Genomic DNA, 19208 nt, shown 5'->3' with positions numbered 1-19208 from the left:
TCCGATGTACCAATTTTCCCTGATGTACCATACTCGGTAGTTCCACGTTGTCCGCCGAATATATCCAATATAACAGCTTTTATCAAGGAAAGCTTGAGTACCGCGGCGACATTTGCCTCAAAAACTGCATTACCACGCCGGCTATCACATGAAACTGCATGTTGCAGCACGCATACGCTGAACGTTATCACGATGGCAGTAACAACCTCAACGCAAACTTCCTGAAGTTCGCTGTAGCGCTTTACTGCAAACATAGTACAAGCAACAGGATCGCATTCTCTTCACACAAACAACAAACCAACCCTCGCCTGAAAAAAAATCTGAACTTTCTCGAGCAAGATGTTGAGAACACAATTGACATTGTCGCAGCTTATGATAAGATTCGCAATCAATCTGGCTCTTCGGCGCCGCAAAACTGCAAACCGCAGCATAATTCCACGGCCGTGCGGAGTTTCGTAGATGGTGGCTCCATCGTACTAGAAGCGCTCCCGATCGCAGTGCGAAGGCTACGGACGGAGCGGAGCGTCTGATCCGACGCTCCTACCTCCATACGAGGTTTCCGGCGCGCGCCGCTAGGTGTCGCATGAATTGCTGGAGTCGCGAATATACGAAGCTGACCTTCCAATACTTATAAAGCCTGCTACGGAAGGTGCTGACTCCGCGCATTACGCCGCCTGGGAACGCACTCTGTACCAAGGTCACAATTAAGGGCGACTCCATCATAACATATGTCAAGTTCGGCCACTTGCGGCAAACCGTTTCACCCATTTATTCAAAAACCACTTCAGTGCCACAAGTGCCTAAAGCTGGGACACGTGAAGGATCGTAACTGCACATGCTCAGTGGTGTGTACCCGGGCAGCGGAGAACAACACTAATTACACTTGCCGTGCAATGACCTTCAAATGCTGGAACTCCCTGCCAGGACTGCCTGGTCATTCCAGTCTGTCCTCAAGTTAAGAACAACTCCACTATCCTCAGAGTGATGGTCAGCGAAAATTCGACATATAGAAAAGCCATTCCCGGCATAGCCGGCGTCGCCACCAACGATCTTCCAGGCAGAATACACGGCTGCTGCGAAGGAGTAGCCTGCATCTGCAGCACTTTCGACCGCTCCTGCGCCGCACACAACTGCAGAGGGTTGTGCCGGCGTATATGTAGGAGCCTTGAATTCATTGGACACTTGGATTTGTGCCTTGATTGGTGGATATTGTTTTTTTTTCTGTGCACAAAGGCCCGAGATGGCCAAAGAGCGCCATGACACTTGGTCATGAATGGCAATGTGCTATTCTACAATGAGATGAGTTGTAAAAGGTGGGTGCGAGATGGTGGTATGTCGGCCTAAAATGTAGTCTGTAATTGGCGTAAGATATCTAATTACTAATATGATGTCCATGAACAGTGACTGCTATGGCCATGAAAGTACGCTATAAAAGATTAATTACTAAAACGTGTTATTGAAAGTAGCACCAGTGCCTCAGCAGAGCCCTTGAGCACAAGTGCAGCGAGACATCTGCTCTCTAAGTGACTGCATTGATGCTATAGCCTCCAAGGAGAGGCTGTGCTGCAAAGAGCCAGGCCAAATGATTTCAATCGTGTTGGTTTCTGCTAAGAATTTGAGTACCGTTTTAACATTAAAAAGAGCGTGATTTTTTTTAAATATAGGCTGGGTGCAGAGGTATATTACCACGGTCTATGCAATAGAAGTACTTTTTCTCCACTTTTGGGAACTGAACAGGAGCATGAAGGACTAATGTCGGTGTCACACGACCACTTTTGATCGCGATCAAGCCCGATCCGGATCGAATTTCTTGGTTGTTATTGGCTCCCTCGCGCAGTTTTCCCAAAGGAGCCAATCGCGACCGAGAAATTCGATCCGGATCTTGCTTGATCGCGATCAAAAATGCGCCATGTGACACCCGTATAAGTCTGTTGCCTCACCTACTGCATATCGGAGTGTTGGTTTCAGTTAGAAGATACCAGTGAGTGCTGCAGGTGTTCCCAGTTATTAATCTACAAAGCAGTACTTCCTAGTTTCTTATCGTTTTCTCAAATATTCAGTTGCCTATTTTTGCTTTGATTATGTGTAGTTAGTTAGATACCTGAGTGCCCCACTGACTGTGCCAATATTTCCGTAGCTTATGTCGCAAAAATGGCTTAAGGTCTGTGGTCGGTATAAGTATATTTATGTTTGCATCACAAAAAGTTACAGACGTAGCCTTTTGCTCAGCAGCTACGTTGCCCTCTAGGCCTCTGGGGCCAGGCACCAAAGAATGAAAGTTATTTGATTGGACATGTGGGCTGAGCACAGGAGGTTGTAGAGTTCATTGAAGATACCAGTTTTTATGTTTTGATATACTCGTTATGACACTAACAACACTCAATGAGTCTGTGAATATGATAGCCTTTATGATGCTAGTTTGCTTTATACATTTATTAGCAGAGAGTATCGCATATGCCTCCACTGCGAGAATGCTCGTGTGCAGATTTAATGCACTGGACGTTGAAAATGACGGTCTGATTTCCGTAGTAGACTTGAAAAGCGTCTGCATAAAATATTGCGCAGAAGTAATTTGCTTGAAGTTTGAGAAAGTGTGATCGTATATGCGCCTCAGGTCATTGATATTCTGGAAAAAGGCATATAACACTCTTAGTCTGCCATCCCTAAGGGGGTGAATGAGAAATGGGAGTCATTAAGACTGTTTCTTGGTGGGCTGGCTTGATGGCCAGCTTTTTCTGCAAGTACCTTCAAGCGTACAGTACAGTACAGTACAGTACAGTACAGTACAGTACAGAGGAGTCCGAACCGATGGGCGGTTTACGGTGAAGTCTGGCAGAAGACAAGTCGAGCACAATTGTGTGACAGGGATGTTCGTTATCCAACTTACACTTGTAAAAGTACGAGAAGCTTAGATATGTTCGGCGTATGAGTAAGAACCAATCTTTGGCCTCGACGTAGAGGCTTTCCACAGAGCGTGTCCTAAAGGAGCCTGTTGCCAGGCGTATAACGAGGTCAGGGACTGCGTCGAGGATATTTAGAGCCCTCTCCGTTGCTGCATGGCACACCACGGCTCCGTGGTCAAGGCGCGAGCGTACGAAACTCTTATACAGGCTACGCAGACACCTCCTGTCGCTGCCGGCCCGATGTTGTTCGAGACAGCAAAGTAAGTAGATTCATAGTCATCAGTCACTTCGTTGCAGGATATTTCAAGTGGGGAATAAAATTAAGTTTGCCGTCTAAGGTAATAGCTAAAAACTTGCGCTCAAGGCTAACCGATAGTCGTTCTCCGTTAAGGTCAATAATGGGTTCTGGTAATATACCTCTCTTGTTTGAGAAGAGAACGCGTGTGCTTTTTGGGTGGGATTAATTTAAAGCTATTTTCATCCGCACACTTTGAGAGTTTATGTAAGGCCAAGCTGTAGCTGTCTCTCACAGGTGCTAAGATTTCACGACATGAAATCTATCTGTACATTAAAAATACCAAGGTTTTACGTGCCAAAACAACGATATGATTATGAGGCACGCCGTAGTGGAGGACTGCGGTATAAATGTGACCACCTGGGGTTCTTTAGCGTGCCCTCAATGCACGGTGCATGGGCGTTCTTGCATTTCGCCCCAGTGAAATGAGGCCCTCGTGGCCGGGATTCCATTCCACGCCCTCGGGCTTAGCAGCGCCACGCCAACGCCACTACGCCACCACGGCCGGCGGGTCCCATCTGTACATCGTCCACATAGACTGAGTAAAAGAGTGTGTGAGGAATGACAGTATGTAAGGAGTTCATTTTTGCAATAAATAGCGTACAGCTCAGCCCACCACCCTGCGGTACACCTGTCTGGTGCGTGAATGGTCGAGAACTGTACATTGCCAGCTCTAACACGAAACGCCCTGTTGGTGAGGCAACTCTTAATAATGCTGAGCAAGTATATGTAGGTACCTTCGATTCCCTGAACACCTCGATTCATGGTTTTTACAGCCAGCCGCACTACGTGTCTCCCGAGGCCTTCAAGGTCTCTTGGCTCGAGTCGCCCAAGATCCGACGCTACTACAACACAGCAGAACGGTCGCTTCGCCAATGGCATCAACGCGCATCGAGTGTCCATTTAATTGCTATTGCAATAATAAGGGCAGGTCAGTTCTAAACACTCAACCAACCAGGCAAGGAATTTTACTAGGTAGCAATTGTGTGGTCTCTCGAGGACACTTATACGAACTTCGCACCACCGCAACCGTGAGGTCCCGGCCGGTCTCCAGAGATGCGAGAGAAGCGAAGTAAGTGTGGCTACAAAAACCATGAAGCCAAATGGATGCAACAACACTCTCCGCTCAGTCGGCTCGGCAGCGAAGCCAGGGCAGTGTTCAGCCGCTGCTTACATGAGCGTAGCGCGCACAAGCACTGGCGTTCCCGCTGTGCAGCTGTGTGCGTATCCGCAGCGTGGCGCATGCAGTGGTCTGAGCGGAAAGAACAGTACGCACTTCAACTTACAAACACCGACGGTTTTCTATCTCATCTCGTACACTGTTTGTGGCGCGACGCCTGTCCCTCCGGCGGTGGCGCTTCTCATCACGCCAGCGTTGTGAGAAGACGAAAGACCAAACCACACGTACGCTTGCCGGCGCGCAAACGCTCGCGCCGGCGCATGCACATATGGTGCTCGGCAAAGTGTATGCGTCCTAGTGCGGCGCGAGCAAGGATACAGTCGAATCCGGATATATCGCACCCACATGTAACGAATTATTATGTATAACGAACAACACTTAAATCCCCTTGAAAACGTTTGTATAAAATTTTTATTTTGTATATCGAATTACCCATATATCAAACTTTTTGTGAACCCCTTCTGATTCGATATATCCGGGTTCGACTGTATCTGTTCGATGCTTGATAGCCTCGCATTTGCACGCGCCCAGCTACGCAGCTACGGCGTCGTAAAGTCAGCACTGAGGCTGATTTATGCCATGGGAGAAAGTGCTTTTTCTTAACGTTTTTCGCTGATCCAATGACTAAAGAAAAAGCTTATTACTTTTATCAATATTCAAGCATTTGGAAACACTGTCAATTAGAAAGTACGAAACGATCTCTGTCAGAACAGCTATGAGTGAGCCAAGTGGGCGAGCGCTTGCGCGCCTCTTGTAGGCTCAGGCCGCCATTCCTTCCGAGGCGCGGTAACGGTAGGCGTGCAGGCACGATCTTGCGCGTGCGTGCAAGCGTACACGTGGTTTAATGGTTCTAAGGCCACGCTCAGGCAGCGTAGCTGAAATCATCTCGCGTGCTGTGTCACGCGAACATTTCGTCCCTGCGTTTTCTTGCAACGCCATCTGAAGAGCTTTAGCGTAACGCTGAACTTTGCTACCGCTTGCAATGCTTCGCCCTTATGGCGAAACTACCCAATGTTTTGTAACTAAACAAATCTTTTGCTACAGTAACATCTACAAGTGTACAATTAACAATATTCCGCAAAGCGTAGTTTAATATTATTGTTTTATTATTCAAGGCCACGCGAAGCCTGAAGAAACACGCAAAATACATTATTTGGCGGTTGTACTTGATGAACGAAACAAAGCCAACGCAACATTGGCAATTTCCTTACGCGCAACAGCCTTCGAAGTTAATTAAGTTGAGGGGAAAATATGCCATGAATTTTTTTTCGTTGCTGTGCAGACATTTTGCTTCCTTAAAGAGGACTGCAAAGAAGGTTATTTTACATCAACACCTGCTATTATAATTTCAGCTTTGTTATATACGCTGTGTAAACGCAATGTTTGAAGTAAAAACACCTTTAAGCAACGTGATAAGCACCACCCAATTAACTTTTATCAATCTCAAGCCCCATCTTGAATATTTTTGTAATCTTGCATCACTCTACGTCAAGCTGCGCCTGCTCTCAAATGTCAGGCAGAGACTTTACAATCTCTGTACAAGGCCAATATTACCCCGATTACATATTTATTAGAGCAACTTGGTAGTGGAATTACAATTTTAAATTTAGGGTAACGACACAAACCTTCAAGAAATTCACTTAGCATACGCTCCTGGTGTGTTATCAGTAGTACGTGTTGCTGGTCGAGTCGGTTTATCCTGAGCTAGTTCAGCCATAAAACCAATGGCCACTATGCGCACAACTGAAATCAAAAGCGGGAGGGGACAAGGTAAGCGCTCACCTTGTCCCCTCCACATTTTTATTTGCATTTTGCGCTATGTGGCCATAGGCTTTATGGTCTTAAATTGGTCGGTGTGTTCTAGTTTGATTTTTTTTCTAATACAATTTTCCGAACACGTTACTTCTGGCTGCATTCTCGCTCTAAATGCATTCATGGAACCCCATCTGTTTCTAGTTGATGCGATTGTGGAAAACAGCTGGAAAAGATGCATCAGCATACGTGAACTGAAGCTTTTTATGACTTAAGCATGCATGGAGTTGCTCAACATGACAGCGCTGCCTTGTCTTGCACTTCTTAAGTGCGGAGTACCGGCATGTGCCCTACGCATACTAGGTCACACGCTCCGGGAAACGCACAATGTCATCTGGGGCGCAATCTTGTACGCGTTCCAAAATGGAACGGAGGCGGTCCGTTCCATCGAGCCGCACACGATTGGTCAATTTGAACCGTGAGCCGCACACGATTGGTAAATTTGAACCGTGACGATCAAATTGACCAATCGTGTGCGGCTCGATGGAACGGATCGCCTCCGTTTCAATTTGGAACGCGTACAAGATCGCGCCCCTGGTGCCCGGGCCACGCGGGGGTTGCGGGCAATGAAAGGGCAGATGCTCTCGCTCGAGAATTGGCTTGCCGAGCGGGAGTGCAGCCCGAGAAACCCCGATTCGATCATTTGACATCTTCACGCGACATCCTTGAGCACCTACGGCATACTTAAACACGGTGATGATAATTATCATGATAATGATAGAGAAGGAATTCCTTATGTTTCGAACAATGCGGGCGACGTTTTAAATTATAACCGCTAATTGCGATATAAACAAAGCAGCATAACGTCCGAATGCAAAACCTTGAAACAAATATGTTCAAGTACCTATATTGTTGTTCATAAAGAAATTAAACGAACTTTTAACGTAAGCATACAACAGAAACGCGAAAAAAACAATCAGGCTTGATGAGAAGTTTCTGTAACTCGTAGGCTTCCAGTACACGTTCGCTGTTTAAGAGAGGCAGTAGGTACAGAAAAGTTTTACAGCGAAGCTGTTAAGGGGTGTAAGAGTAGAATAAACCTCCCTATAAAGCTTTCATAGATTATTAAAATGCATTTGATTCAGTATAGATACCAGCAGTCATAGAGGCATTGTGTAATCCAGGAGTACAGGAGGTATACGTGAATATCTTGGGAAATATCTACGAAGATTCCACAGCTACACTGGTTCTCCACAAGGAAAGTAGAAAGCTACCCATCAAGAAAGGGTCAGGCAAGGAGACACAATTTCTCCAATGCTGTTCACTACATGGTTAGAACTATTCAAGCTCTTAGGCTGGGAAGGCCTAGGAGTGAGGATCAACGGCGAATATCTCAGCAACCTTTTGTTTGCCAATGACACTGCCCTATTCAGCAAAAAGGGGTACGAATTACAACAAAGTATTCAGGACCTTAACCGAGAAAGCGTAAGAATGGGGTTCAAGATTAATATACAGAAGACAAAAATAATGTTCAATAGCCTGGCAAGGGAACAATAATTCAGGATCTCCATTCAGCCTCTAGAGTCCGTAAATGAGTACGTTTACGTAGGTCAATTACTCACAGGGGACCCTGATCATGAGAAGGAAACTTACAGAAGAATAAAATTAGATTGGAGTGCATACGGCAACATTGCCAAATCCTGACTGGGAGCTTACCAGTGTTGTTGAAAAGAAAAGTGTACAATCATTGCATTCCACCAGTGCTAACATATGGGGCAGAAACATGGCGGTCAACAAAAAAGCTCGAGAACAAGTTGAGGACCGCACAAAGAGCCATGGAACGAAAAATGTTAGGTCTAACCTTAAGAGAACAAACGGGGATAGCCGATATTCTAATTGACTTTAAGAGAGAAAATGGAGCTGCGCAGGCCATGCAATGCGTAGGATGGGTAACCGGTGGACCATTAGAGTTACAGAATGAATACCAAGAGAAGGGAAGCGCAGTCGAGGACGGCAGAACACTAGGTGGAGTGATGAAGTTAGGAAATTCGCAGGTGCGAGTTAGAATCAGCTAGCGCAAGACAGGGGTAATTGGAGATCGCAGGGAGAGGCTTTCATCCTGCAGTGGACATAAATATAGGCTGATGATGATGATGATGATGTATTTTACCATTTGAAACGTTTGTCACTTGTATTACTGTATGTTGTTTTTAAAACGGAAATAAAGAAAAAAAAGCGTCGGTGCAATAGTGGTTAGCATAGCTGTCTTCCAAGCAGTTGACCCGGGTTCGATTCCCGGTCGACGCACACATTTTTTTCCCGCCTAACGTCGCAGCAGGACTGAGTCGCATACGACTGCTTGTAGCAGTCCAAAAAACGCGTCGGTGGTATAGTGGTTAGCATAGCTGCCTTCCAAGCAGTTGACCCGGGCTCGATTCCCGGTCGACGCACACTTTTTTTCCCGCCTTACGTCGCAGTAGGACTGCGTCCCGTAGGACTGCTTGTAATAGTCGAAAACACGCGTCGGTGGTATAGTGGTTAGCATAGCTGCCTTCCAAGCAGTTGACCCGGGCTCGATTCCCGGTCGACGCACACTTTTTTTCCCGCCTTACGTCGCAGTAGGACTGCGTCCCGTAGGACTGCTTGTAATAGTCGAAAACACGCGTCGGTGGTATAGCGGTATTGCGACTCGGGGTCCGGGACGAGAGACTGAGTCTTGAAGCAGGCGAAGAGGAGACGAAAGCTTTATACAATATGTACAAATATGTACAGATATAGCAGGAATAGCACGTAATAGCTGGTAATAGCTGCCCTTAGCTGGTGATAGCTGGTCAAAGCAGTAAGAGCGCACCAGACCGACGGGGCGGCCGGTGGCGACTCTCTCGCTTAACAATGGGCCGGTTCTTCCTTAAATCCCCTTGGCGGCGGCTCCTCGTCGACAGGAGGAAGACGGGATGGTTGCTGACGTCACTCGCGTCGCATTGTGTCGTCGCGTCCCCCTGGCGACTCGTCGACAGGACCCCGAGGGACGGGTGGCGATGATGGCCGGGGCTGCTTGCACGTCGGCAGGACACAGACGGGGCAGTTGCCGAGGTCCCCCCGCGCCGTATTGTGTCGCCGCCTCCCGTTGGCGACTAGTCGGCAGGACCCAGAGGGACGGGTGGCGATGATGGCAGGTGCTATGGCACAACAGCACCCCCGCCGCCAGACAATGCATCCAGAGGTCGAGCTGTCCGACGCAGCTCGGAAGAATGGATGCGCCGGTTGGGCGACGTCTAGGATGGTCTGGAGGTATCGGCTCTGCCACTTTTCCCGCCGGTGGTCTTTTCTGCTGCTCGGTCCTGATAATGTCCACTGGAACGACCAAGAATCACCAACGCCAAACCACTCCGGCCAAAGCAAGCACCCTCCGAATGCTCTCCAAACCGCCAGACCAAAATCATCGAACAAAGCATTTTTCGAGATCTGGCTACGCTAAACAAAACAAAACAAAATAAAACAACAACAACAAAAAATCCCGAACAACACGAGACACGTATCTGAGAGAAAAATTCGAGATACGGACCTCCTTTTTTTTTTTTTAGTTGTCAATGCGCGAGTCTTAATCAAATCAGAATTGCGTCGCAAGCGATTCTCAACTGTAATGCGGGCGGGTTGCCAAAGATCAAGGTTGCCGAAGATGACTTAATTTTGCCCCCGAAAGCCGTGGCGCAAAGGCTAAGCGTAGCTAATCCATGCGCTTGGGCGCCACTTCGCAAAAGTGCTTAATGAAATCCGACAACTGTCACCGCATAAAGAAATAGCCCTCCACTTATTGCTGTCAAAATGCGCTCGGCAAAACGAGCACCACATTTATAAAGCACAGAAGCGGTCCTAACAAAAAAACAAACAAATACTAAAACTCACACTAACGACATGAAAGCAAAGGTGAACACTGACACTAACTAATGCGTACAATACAAAACAAATCACAATTAAAATTACGCATTTAGGCTTTGTCTCGCCTAGGTAAACGTAAAAACAACAAAGCGTGAAAACATTGACGTCTTCTCTACTTGAGCGTTCAGCAATCAGGTCTCAGTAGAAAATTTAACAACAAACTAAAAGAAGTGTCTCGCGTACAAAAGGGACAGCGCATAAAACGATGCGCTGTTCTTGGCATATCCACCCTTATAACGCTGAACACGCGACTCAACTTTATCGCAAGAAAACACACAACAAAATGATCACTAAAAGTACAATTAACAGAATGGGCTTTCAAACTACCATGGCACGTTCACAATCACTTGGTGCTCACAACCACACCCTTTGAGACGCGCTCGAGCCGGTCGACCATTCTCGGGTCTACGAGTTGTCCACTCGCGACACCAGAACAAAGCGGATTTGCACGAAGTACCTATAGTAGCCGTGACATTCACACTACTGCCTCCAAACACTCGGGGAGCGGCGCATCCACGGGCCCGCGGGCGCGCTGTCCCTTTGTCCGGTAGACAGTCGCCTTTCTTTCTCCCACGAAGGGGGCGACCATTGCAGCAGACTATCGAGCATACCTGATGCTTCGCTACGTTACTCTGCTTACAATTCATTGATATCGCTGAGAACCGGCGGAATTTGCGGCGTCTAAATTTCCGCGATATCCTTTCTTTACAGACGCGCGTCACGCCTGTTATAGACCTCAGCAGTCTCCTAAGCCTCGGGCTCACCCTACTGCGCTTTTTCCCAACGTGTTGGCGGTTGGCGCGCTTGACCCGGCTCGTATCGCCGCCCGAGTCCGACTTTCTCGGCTTGCGCCTTCGTCGTTTGCCCTCGGCGCGGCTCACAGGGCTCGCGGTCTCGGCACGCGTACTCGTAGGTACGCTGCCTTCTTGTCGCAACGACGTGGCTCCGGACGGCAAAACCAAGCTAGGCTCGTGGTCGTCGCTAGATGTATGTGCCTCTGATAAGAAATGACTGCATCCGACGCCATCTGAGCTAGCCGGCTCGCCCTGCAGTCTCTCATCGACAGGCTTCGCCTTGTCGCTACTATCTAAATCAAAGGAGCCACTGTCGGCCACTTTTCCCAAAGCGGCCTCTCTAGACGGCGAAACAACATCGTGTTCGTGCCTGTCACCTAGCGTGTGCGCCAATGGCACCACATCGTCTCCTGGGCTAGTAACCATTTCACTAGGCGGTCTGTCTTCGACAAGCTCGGTCTTGTCGCTACCGCCTTGGCCTTCGCAGTCGGCCTGACTTATAGCTTCAAAATGCCTCAACAGAGCCATCTTTGCCTCATCGTAGTCCCGCCTCTCCTCATCAAGCAGGCGTTCCAGAACACACGAGAGTCTACGAGGAAGCAACAGGATCAACCGCTCGGACCAGAGGTCCCGGTTGACACCTTCTTTCTCGCAAACCTTTTCAAAGTCCGCAAGAAAAGTAACAATGCTATCGCCCGCCTTGAAACTACAAAGATGGTATCGCGCTGTGCGCCATATCCATGTTTGATTCTGTCGACGGCTCTCTCGTCTTGCCCTTTCCTCGGGACTTACGTGCTCTTTCGCTTCAAGCTCGCGCCTCTCACGTCGCTCGCGTTCCTTTGCCTCCAGCTTTCGCTCAACAATCATCTCCCAAGCCTCTTCGGCTTCCTCGGTCGTCACGTCCTCCGCTCGCATCACGTCGAGAATCGCTTTCCTTGCTTTTTCGGAGCCGGCGGAAATGCCCAACTCCTCGCAAATTTGAATGAGGTCCTGAACTTGGAATTCCTCCATCGCGATCTCGTTCCTCGTGCTGCTTGCCCACAAAATTTACCCTTACCTTAAACTAGAATCGACTATTTAAGGAAGGTAAATTCGTAATCCTAGCCTACCAAAACAACAAAACACTCAAATAATAGCCTACCAAAACAAAAGACTCTACTAACATCTGCCTGTGCTAGAGAGGTCTGGCGACATGAAAAGCAAACATCGGGCACTCACCCAGCCAAAGTGGTTGACGCCGGTCGATCTGGTAGCTGCCATCGAGCGGTGTAGCAGGCGTCTTCGGTCCTCGTATCTCGCAGCTTGCCATCCGCTGTTCAGATACTGGTTCGCCAATCCCATAACTGCCATCCACTATTGTGACTCGGGGTCCGGGACGAGAGACTGAGTCTTGAAGCAGGCGAAGAGGAGACGAAAGCTTTATACAATATGTACAAATATGTACAGATATAGCAGGAATAGCACGTAATAGCTGGTAATAGCTGCCCTTAGCTGGTGATAGCTGGTCAAAGCAGTAAGAGCGCACCAGACCGACGGGGCGGCCGGTGGCGACTCTCTCGCTTAACAATGGGCCGGTTCTTCCTTAAATCCCCTTGGCGGCGGCTCCTCGTCGACAGGAGGAAGACGGGATGGTTGCTGACGTCACTCGCGTCGCATTGTGTCGTCGCGTCCCCCTGGCGACTCGTCGACAGGACCCCGAGGGACGGGTGGCGATGATGGCCGGGGCTGCTTGCACGTCGGCAGGACACAGACGGGGCAGTTGCCGAGGTCCCCCCGCGCCGTATTGTGTCGCCGCCTCCCGTTGGCGACTAGTCGGCAGGACCCAGAGGGACGGGTGGCGATGATGGCAGGTGCTATGGCACAACAAGCGGTTAGCATAGCTGCTTTCCAAGCAGTTGACCCGGGCTCGATTCCCGGTCGACGCACACTTTTTTTCCCGCCTTACGTCGCAGTAGGACTGCGTCCCGTAGGACTGCTTGTAATAGTCGAAAACACGCGTCGGTGGTATAGCGGTTAGCATAGCTGCTTTCCAAGCAGTTGACCCGGGCTCGATTCCCGGTCGACGCACACTTTTTTTCCCGCCTTACGTCGCAGTAGGACTGCGTCCCGTAGGACTGCTTGTAATAGTCGAAAACACGCGTCGGTGGTATAGCGGTTAGCATAGCTGCTTTCCAAGCAGTTGACCCGGGCTCGATTCCCGGTCGACGCACACTTCTTTTCCCGCCTTACGTCGCAGTAGGACTGCGTCCCGTAGGACTGCTTGTAATAGTCGAAAACACGCGTCGGTGGTATAGCGGTTAGCATAGCTGCTTTCCAAGCAGTTGACCCGGGCTCGATTCCCGGTCGACGCACACTTTTTTTCCCGCCTTACGTCGCAGTAGGACTGCGTCCCGTAGGACTGCTTGTAATAGTCGAAAACACGCGTCGGTGGTATAGTGGTTAGCATAGCTGCTTTCCAAGCAGTTGACCCGGGCTCGATTCCCGGTCGACGCACACTTTTTTTCCCGCCTTACGTCGCAGTAGGACTGCGTCCCGTAGGACTGCTTGTAATAGTCGAAAACACGCGTCGGTGGTATAGTGGTTAGCATAGCTGCTTTCCAAGCAGTTGACCCGGGCTCGATTCCCGGTCGACGCACACTTTTTTTCCCGCCTTACGTCGCAGTAGGACTGCGTCCCGTAGGACTGCTTGTAATAGTCGAAAACACGCGTCGGTGGTATAGCGGTTAGCATAGCTGCTTTCCAAGCAGTTGACCCGGGCTCGATTCCCGGTCGACGCACACTTCTTTTCCCGCCTTACGTCGCAGTAGGACTGCGTCCCGTAGGACTGCTTGTAATAGTCGAAAACACGCGTCGGTGGTATAGCGGTTAGCATAGCTGCTTTCCAAGCAGTTGACCCGGGCTCGATTCCCGGTCGACGCACACTTTTTTTCCCGCCTTACGTCGCAGTAGGACTGCGTCCCGTAGGACTGCTTGTAATAGTCGAAAACACGCGTCGGTGGTATAGTGGTTAGCATAGCTGCCTTCCAAGCAGTTGACCCGGGTTCGATTCCCGGTCGACGCACACATTTTTTTCCCGCCTTACGTCGCAGTAGGACTGCTTGTAACAGTCGAAAACACGCGTCGGTGGTATAGTGGATTGCACATCCGGACACCGTAGCAAACGGTCACGGAATGTTTCGCTCCCAAGGGGCGGTTACAGCGGCCCAGCAGGGTCGTGGTATCAGGCTTACGGAAACATCTACCCAGGATTATCAACTTGTTTTTCCTCAGCTGCCATTAGGTACGACCGTGTGTAATTCGGTGTTTTTGCATGGTGATTTGAAGGCCCGGCCCTACAGTGTTCAACATTTTCGCGATGCGCTTGACCGCCATAAGCTAATGCCGGAGGTGGTGGCCCTCGAGACCTATCAGATGAACCATGTGTGGGCTATAACATTCAAGGACGATGTCGGGAAAAGGAAGCTTTTGTCGGCGAAGGCCTTTCGCGTGAAAGAACATTGCTGTGTCGCGATTGACCCCTGCAACCAGGACATCAGAATGAAGCTTTACTGGCTGCTTCACACGACACCCGACGAGGACGTCAGAGCAGCCCTGGCGCCATCCGGTACCGTGACCGAAATATCCAGGGAGAGGTGGTGAGTGCCCGGTTGCGGAGACAAAGGTTCTCACACGTCACTTGTATCCCTACGCTTAAAGGCTGGTATGACTATGGAAGACATCCCGCATCAGCTACGAGTATCAGAAGACCATGCACTCGTGATCGTGCCAGGCAGACCTCCGCTCTGCCTCCGGTGCCGTGGCACCGGCCTTATACGGCGCGAGTGCCGTGTGCCACGTTGTCGGCTCTGTCGTCGTTGTGGCCACGACGAGACCCAGTGCGTGCGAAGCAACGCTAACGTGACTGGGAACGCACTAGGAACGGGTAGGAACGGACACTGGGAACGGGTAAAGCGCGAGGAACGCGCTTTACCCGTTTGTTTTTTTCGGAGCCGGCACCGAAGCCTCTTTCCCGAGTACATAGCGAAGGGGTCGGTTTACCATTTTGAAGCCAAATTCAACATAGCAAATCCCCAATATAGCTAAACCCCAACATAACAAATCTCACTAGAGCACCAGCTTCGCTGCACTTCCCTCTTGACAGGGTGGAAGGGCTCCGACTTAAAAATTCTTGACGAGCTTGTTGACCACATAGATACAAGACGAAGAGCTCTAAACTTAGATAATACGTTCAGCTACAATAACACAGGAGGTTATTCTTCCAAGAGGCTCGGAAAGCTTTGAAGAAAAACGAAATTGCAGATCCAACGCATATGTTGGAATTTGTGTGAAGCGAAGCCTAAATAAAGAGGTTATGTCCAGCTTTTCTGGGCACGGAGCAGCTAGCGAACCAAGCGGCTGCGGCGCGAAGCTAGCTCGTTTTCAACGGTACGAGCGGGTTTTTCACAAAAAATAAATGTACAAGGCTAATGTTAAAAAATCCAGGTGAAGGAAAGGTTCTCAAAAACAAGCCACAGTAGACATTGATTATGTTGTAGAAAGCTATTATTTTGTTAGTGGCCAAGGTTGGCTAAGTGTCTATGGTGTTGGGCTGCGAAGCACAATTTCGCGGGATCAAATCGCGGCCACGGCCGCCGCACTTCGAAGGGGGGGCGAAATGCGAGAACACACGTGTACTTCATTTTCTTTATTTATTTAGGCATACTGTTGGCCAGGATGCTGTTACAGGGGTGGGGTACAGCACAGAAAATGAAAATAACATGATGTACATTATACACAATTCCCGCAAATTATACATGAAATACTGTCTTTTTGAGCATACATTCATAAAACACCAGGGAACTAGTAACGGTACAAATACAATAGCAATATGCAGAGAAGATAAACAGTCTTTTTATATTAACATAATGTACAAATTTGGTTGAGGGCATGATTTGCGTCAGCTTCTTTTCAAATTCTCTTCGGTATCCCTTTGAATAATGGTTGTTGGTAGTCTGTTCCATTCATTTATTATTCTGGGGGAAAAAGACTTGGCGTATGCATTAATGTGCAGTTGAGATATCCGGGAATTATGTTCATGTGGGCCTCTTGAGGTTCTGCCTTGTTGTGGCGCTTTGTAGTGAGTAGTATTTATGTTAAAATGCCGTTTCCAAAGGAAGAAAAAAACTTAAGTACGGCTACATGGCGTCGTTCGGCTAAGGAGGGTAAGGAGGGCAACATTTCTGTAACACAATCAGTTTGCGAGTAACAAGACAAAATAAATCGAGCAGCTCTTCGTTGGGCTCTTTCAATCACGTTGATCAATCTTGTTTCATAAGGGTCCCATACAATACTGGTATATTCCAGTGTCGGTCATACCAGATATAGGTAGGCAGTTAGCGTCTTTCGAAGCAAGCTTGAGCTTCCTACGCAAAAACCAGAGTTTCATTTTTGCTGTCGAACAAATGTTTTTAACATGTTCCTTCAAACTCAGGTTCTTGGAAATAGTTAAGCCTAAATAATTGAGGCTATCAACTGCGGCAAGTGCAAAAGAACCCAGGGTGTAGGTAAAGTCAAAATGTTTTGTCTGGTTTGTGACACGAAATACAACAGTTTTATCTCTGTTAATTTTCATTTTTGAAATTTCGCACCACTGTTCAACGACTTGGAGAGCGTCATTAAGAATTTTGGAATCGTCCTGGTTCCTTATAAAGAAGGCAATCATCGGCGAAAAGTGGCACCCTTATGTCCTTGTTAATACATTGCGCAATATCAATAACATAAACAACAAATAAGACTGCATCCAACACAGACCCTTGTGGAACACCCGACGTCTAATAATTCTGATTTGGAGCCATTGATTTCTACGTAGTGAGTTCTGCCTGTTAGGTATGCACGAATTAATTGCGTTATATTGTAGTTTATGCCAAGATGAACCAACTTATCAATTAGCTCTGAATGAGGGGCTCTGTCGAAAGCCTTGGACATGTCAAGATGAATACAGCCAATTTGCCCTTTGTTGTCCAAAGCCCTCGCAAAATCACCAATTGTTTCTACCAGCTGCGTCACTGTCGTAAGATTTCGCCTAAAACCATGTCGATTGGGATACAGAAGTTTTGTGCCTTCCAGGTAGGTGTATAGTGATTTCGATATTACGTGCTCCAGAAGTTTTTAGGTGTACGTTAGGTTACTTAGATTTAGGTGCACGTTAAAGAGCCCCAGGTGGTCCAAACTATTGCGGAGTCACCCACTGCAGCGTGCCTCATAATAGTATCGTGATTATGGCAAGTAAAATTTTTGTATTTTGTTTCCACAGCGGTTAAAGAAACGAAAAAAATTTTTGACTTAATTTTCGAGACAAAAAAGGTTACTAATAAAGTTAGGACGGTTATCGTTATAGCCGGTACATTGAATTTAGTCCGAAGACTAAGCTTTCGATTCATGCCTGTGTCGACTCTCCACATTTAGCGTAACACTCATTCGAAAGGCGATTTTTGAAGCGCATTCGTGGAAATTCACGTGGCATTTTGATAAGCAAAAGCGTATCATTGCTGAATCGCAGGAAGCAGAGGACGAGTAGTTTAATCACGCGCACTTATAGCAACACTTACTTTTTTTTCAGCTTTGTTCTTAAAATAGTCAGGTATTTTGTAGGATCTAATTTCTTTTTCTTAACGCAGAATGGAGGTGCGCATGCTTGGGGAGCGTACAAGTGAGCCACTTGTACACTCATATGACCTTTGTATATATATCCACAAATATATCCACCGAGATAGCGACCGACACAAGAGGTAGCCACGCCAAACTCGGGAAGCTGGCTAGAAAATCGCTATCACGTCGCAGGAATGGAACGCTTCACGCAAAGCAATATAAATGTCCACTTTTCCTTATTAGCCCCGACATCTTGGAGTAATGCCATCTTACGTTTGACGCCAGCTAAGGGAATCCGCTGTCGCTTTGAGCGCGCGCACTCTCTCGTAAGGGCAGCTTGACGCGGCCGGTCGACCTACTCTGCTCGAGTGTACATGGCAGGAACGCGGGAGAGAGCAAAGGCGATCTGAGAAACTCGTTGGACCTTTCCATCGCGTCGCCACACTGCCATCAGGATCTCCCTGGGCGTCTGCACAATACCCTCTAGAAATCTCTAATAGTCCGTGAGCTCCCCGCAAAGGCATTGCAGAAGCTGCAGCGCTTACCTGTGTAATAACGCACGACCGTCCAAAGGGGCGCTAAATATAATGGCAGAGAGCATCAAGTTTTGGCATTTAAACCACCATAACTAAATTAAATGTTAACACTTCTGGCACGATGCGATGCGCCGTGTGAAGCAAAGACAACGCTAAGCTTCTCGCTGGCTATAAACAGTGGCGCACACCACCTCAAGAAAATACGTCTCGTTGCGTGTTAACGTTCTGTTTACTACGTAGACAAACACAAGTAGTGCACGCAAGGTGATTTTTGTGATGAACTAACCACCCTCATATTGGGATAAACGCTGAATAATCCAAACATTCGCAGCGAAAATGACCTTCAATCATCGTCAGCCAACGCAAACAGCCCAGAAAGCATCACTTACATCGATTCCCACAGTGCATGGGATCTGCGTGAGCTCATAAATGTGATTATGCGATAAATGTGACCGTATAGGCTTAGTGTCGACTGCTCCTCGTGTTGTCTTTTGTCATCAGCGCGTACTGTGTACATGTGCGTGTACGGCGCGGGTCTCGACATAAGTGCTTGTTCGACATTTTTTGACCGTGAACTACAGGAAATTTGGCCCTCAGCTACTGTGTCTGCGCAATAATGTAGTGCTCGTCTACAGGGCGCCCTGCGTTGTCGGTCACGCGTATCGTTGACTACAGACATTTCAATTTTTTCGCCGCCCAGCGCGTTGAGCATATAAAGAAAAATATTTGAAGTCGTTCTAAAAATTATGTGGTCGGCTGAGGTGGGTTAATACTTGCAGTGCTCTATCGGCATGGCAGCGAAACACGTAGTTTTCTGCATTGTGGGAGCTGAGTGATGTATCAGCAGCTTTAAATCACCCGACACGATTTAAGCCGCACGCGCTTAGAAAGCACAAATAAATTGCGAAAAGAGAAATTTAATTACAGACTCGGACTGCAGAATTACCTGACATTTCAGGTAACTTTCACTACCCGGGTGGGCGCGCTTGGTTCTAGCCAAGCGCGCCCACCCGGGTAGCTGTATCTTGAAAGCCATCTGCGGTGTGGACAGAGTCCGCCCTCCGCTGTATTTTCATGGCTTAGAGTAGATGCGAGCCGCCGCACGAAGGTAAATTCGCTCGCTGATGCCGCCGCGCTTGCTCACTCCAACGTTTTGACAGCTCTCCCTATTTTCTCTTTCTA

At 48.2% G+C, this 19208-nt stretch overlaps 10 non-coding genes across 10 annotated transcripts; all 10 read left to right on the top strand.

Moving 5' to 3' along the window:
* The first annotated feature begins 8508 nt into the window (after positions 1 to 8508).
* Trnag-ucc (transfer RNA glycine (anticodon UCC)) lies at positions 8509 to 8580 on the top strand. Its single transcript has one exon. It is a non-coding gene; the product is annotated as a tRNA-Gly (tRNA).
* Positions 8581 to 8650: 70 nt separating this feature from the next.
* On the top strand, positions 8651 to 8722 carry Trnag-ucc (transfer RNA glycine (anticodon UCC)). The gene has a single exon. It is a non-coding gene; the product is annotated as a tRNA-Gly (tRNA).
* Positions 8723 to 12858: 4136 nt separating this feature from the next.
* On the top strand, positions 12859 to 12930 carry Trnag-ucc (transfer RNA glycine (anticodon UCC)). Its single transcript has one exon. It is a non-coding gene; the product is annotated as a tRNA-Gly (tRNA).
* Positions 12931 to 13000: 70 nt separating this feature from the next.
* Trnag-ucc (transfer RNA glycine (anticodon UCC)) lies at positions 13001 to 13072 on the top strand. Its single transcript has one exon. It is a non-coding gene; the product is annotated as a tRNA-Gly (tRNA).
* Positions 13073 to 13142: 70 nt separating this feature from the next.
* Positions 13143 to 13214, top strand: Trnag-ucc (transfer RNA glycine (anticodon UCC)). The gene has a single exon. It is a non-coding gene; the product is annotated as a tRNA-Gly (tRNA).
* Positions 13215 to 13284: 70 nt separating this feature from the next.
* On the top strand, positions 13285 to 13356 carry Trnag-ucc (transfer RNA glycine (anticodon UCC)). Its single transcript has one exon. It is a non-coding gene; the product is annotated as a tRNA-Gly (tRNA).
* A 70-nt stretch (positions 13357 to 13426) lies between these two features.
* Positions 13427 to 13498, top strand: Trnag-ucc (transfer RNA glycine (anticodon UCC)). The gene has a single exon. It is a non-coding gene; the product is annotated as a tRNA-Gly (tRNA).
* Positions 13499 to 13568: 70 nt separating this feature from the next.
* Trnag-ucc (transfer RNA glycine (anticodon UCC)) lies at positions 13569 to 13640 on the top strand. Its single transcript has one exon. It is a non-coding gene; the product is annotated as a tRNA-Gly (tRNA).
* A 70-nt stretch (positions 13641 to 13710) lies between these two features.
* Trnag-ucc (transfer RNA glycine (anticodon UCC)) lies at positions 13711 to 13782 on the top strand. Its single transcript has one exon. It is a non-coding gene; the product is annotated as a tRNA-Gly (tRNA).
* Positions 13783 to 13852: 70 nt separating this feature from the next.
* Trnag-ucc (transfer RNA glycine (anticodon UCC)) lies at positions 13853 to 13924 on the top strand. The gene has a single exon. It is a non-coding gene; the product is annotated as a tRNA-Gly (tRNA).
* The last annotated feature ends 5284 nt before the right edge of the window (positions 13925 to 19208 follow it).

Source organism: Dermacentor silvarum, chromosome 9 (assembly GCF_013339745.2).
Source record: "Dermacentor silvarum isolate Dsil-2018 chromosome 9, BIME_Dsil_1.4, whole genome shotgun sequence".
In the NCBI taxonomy this organism is placed as follows: domain Eukaryota; kingdom Metazoa; phylum Arthropoda; class Arachnida; order Ixodida; family Ixodidae; genus Dermacentor; species Dermacentor silvarum.
The sequence above is the reverse complement of the archived record's forward strand: the minus strand, read 5'-3'. Positions and strand labels throughout refer to the sequence as shown.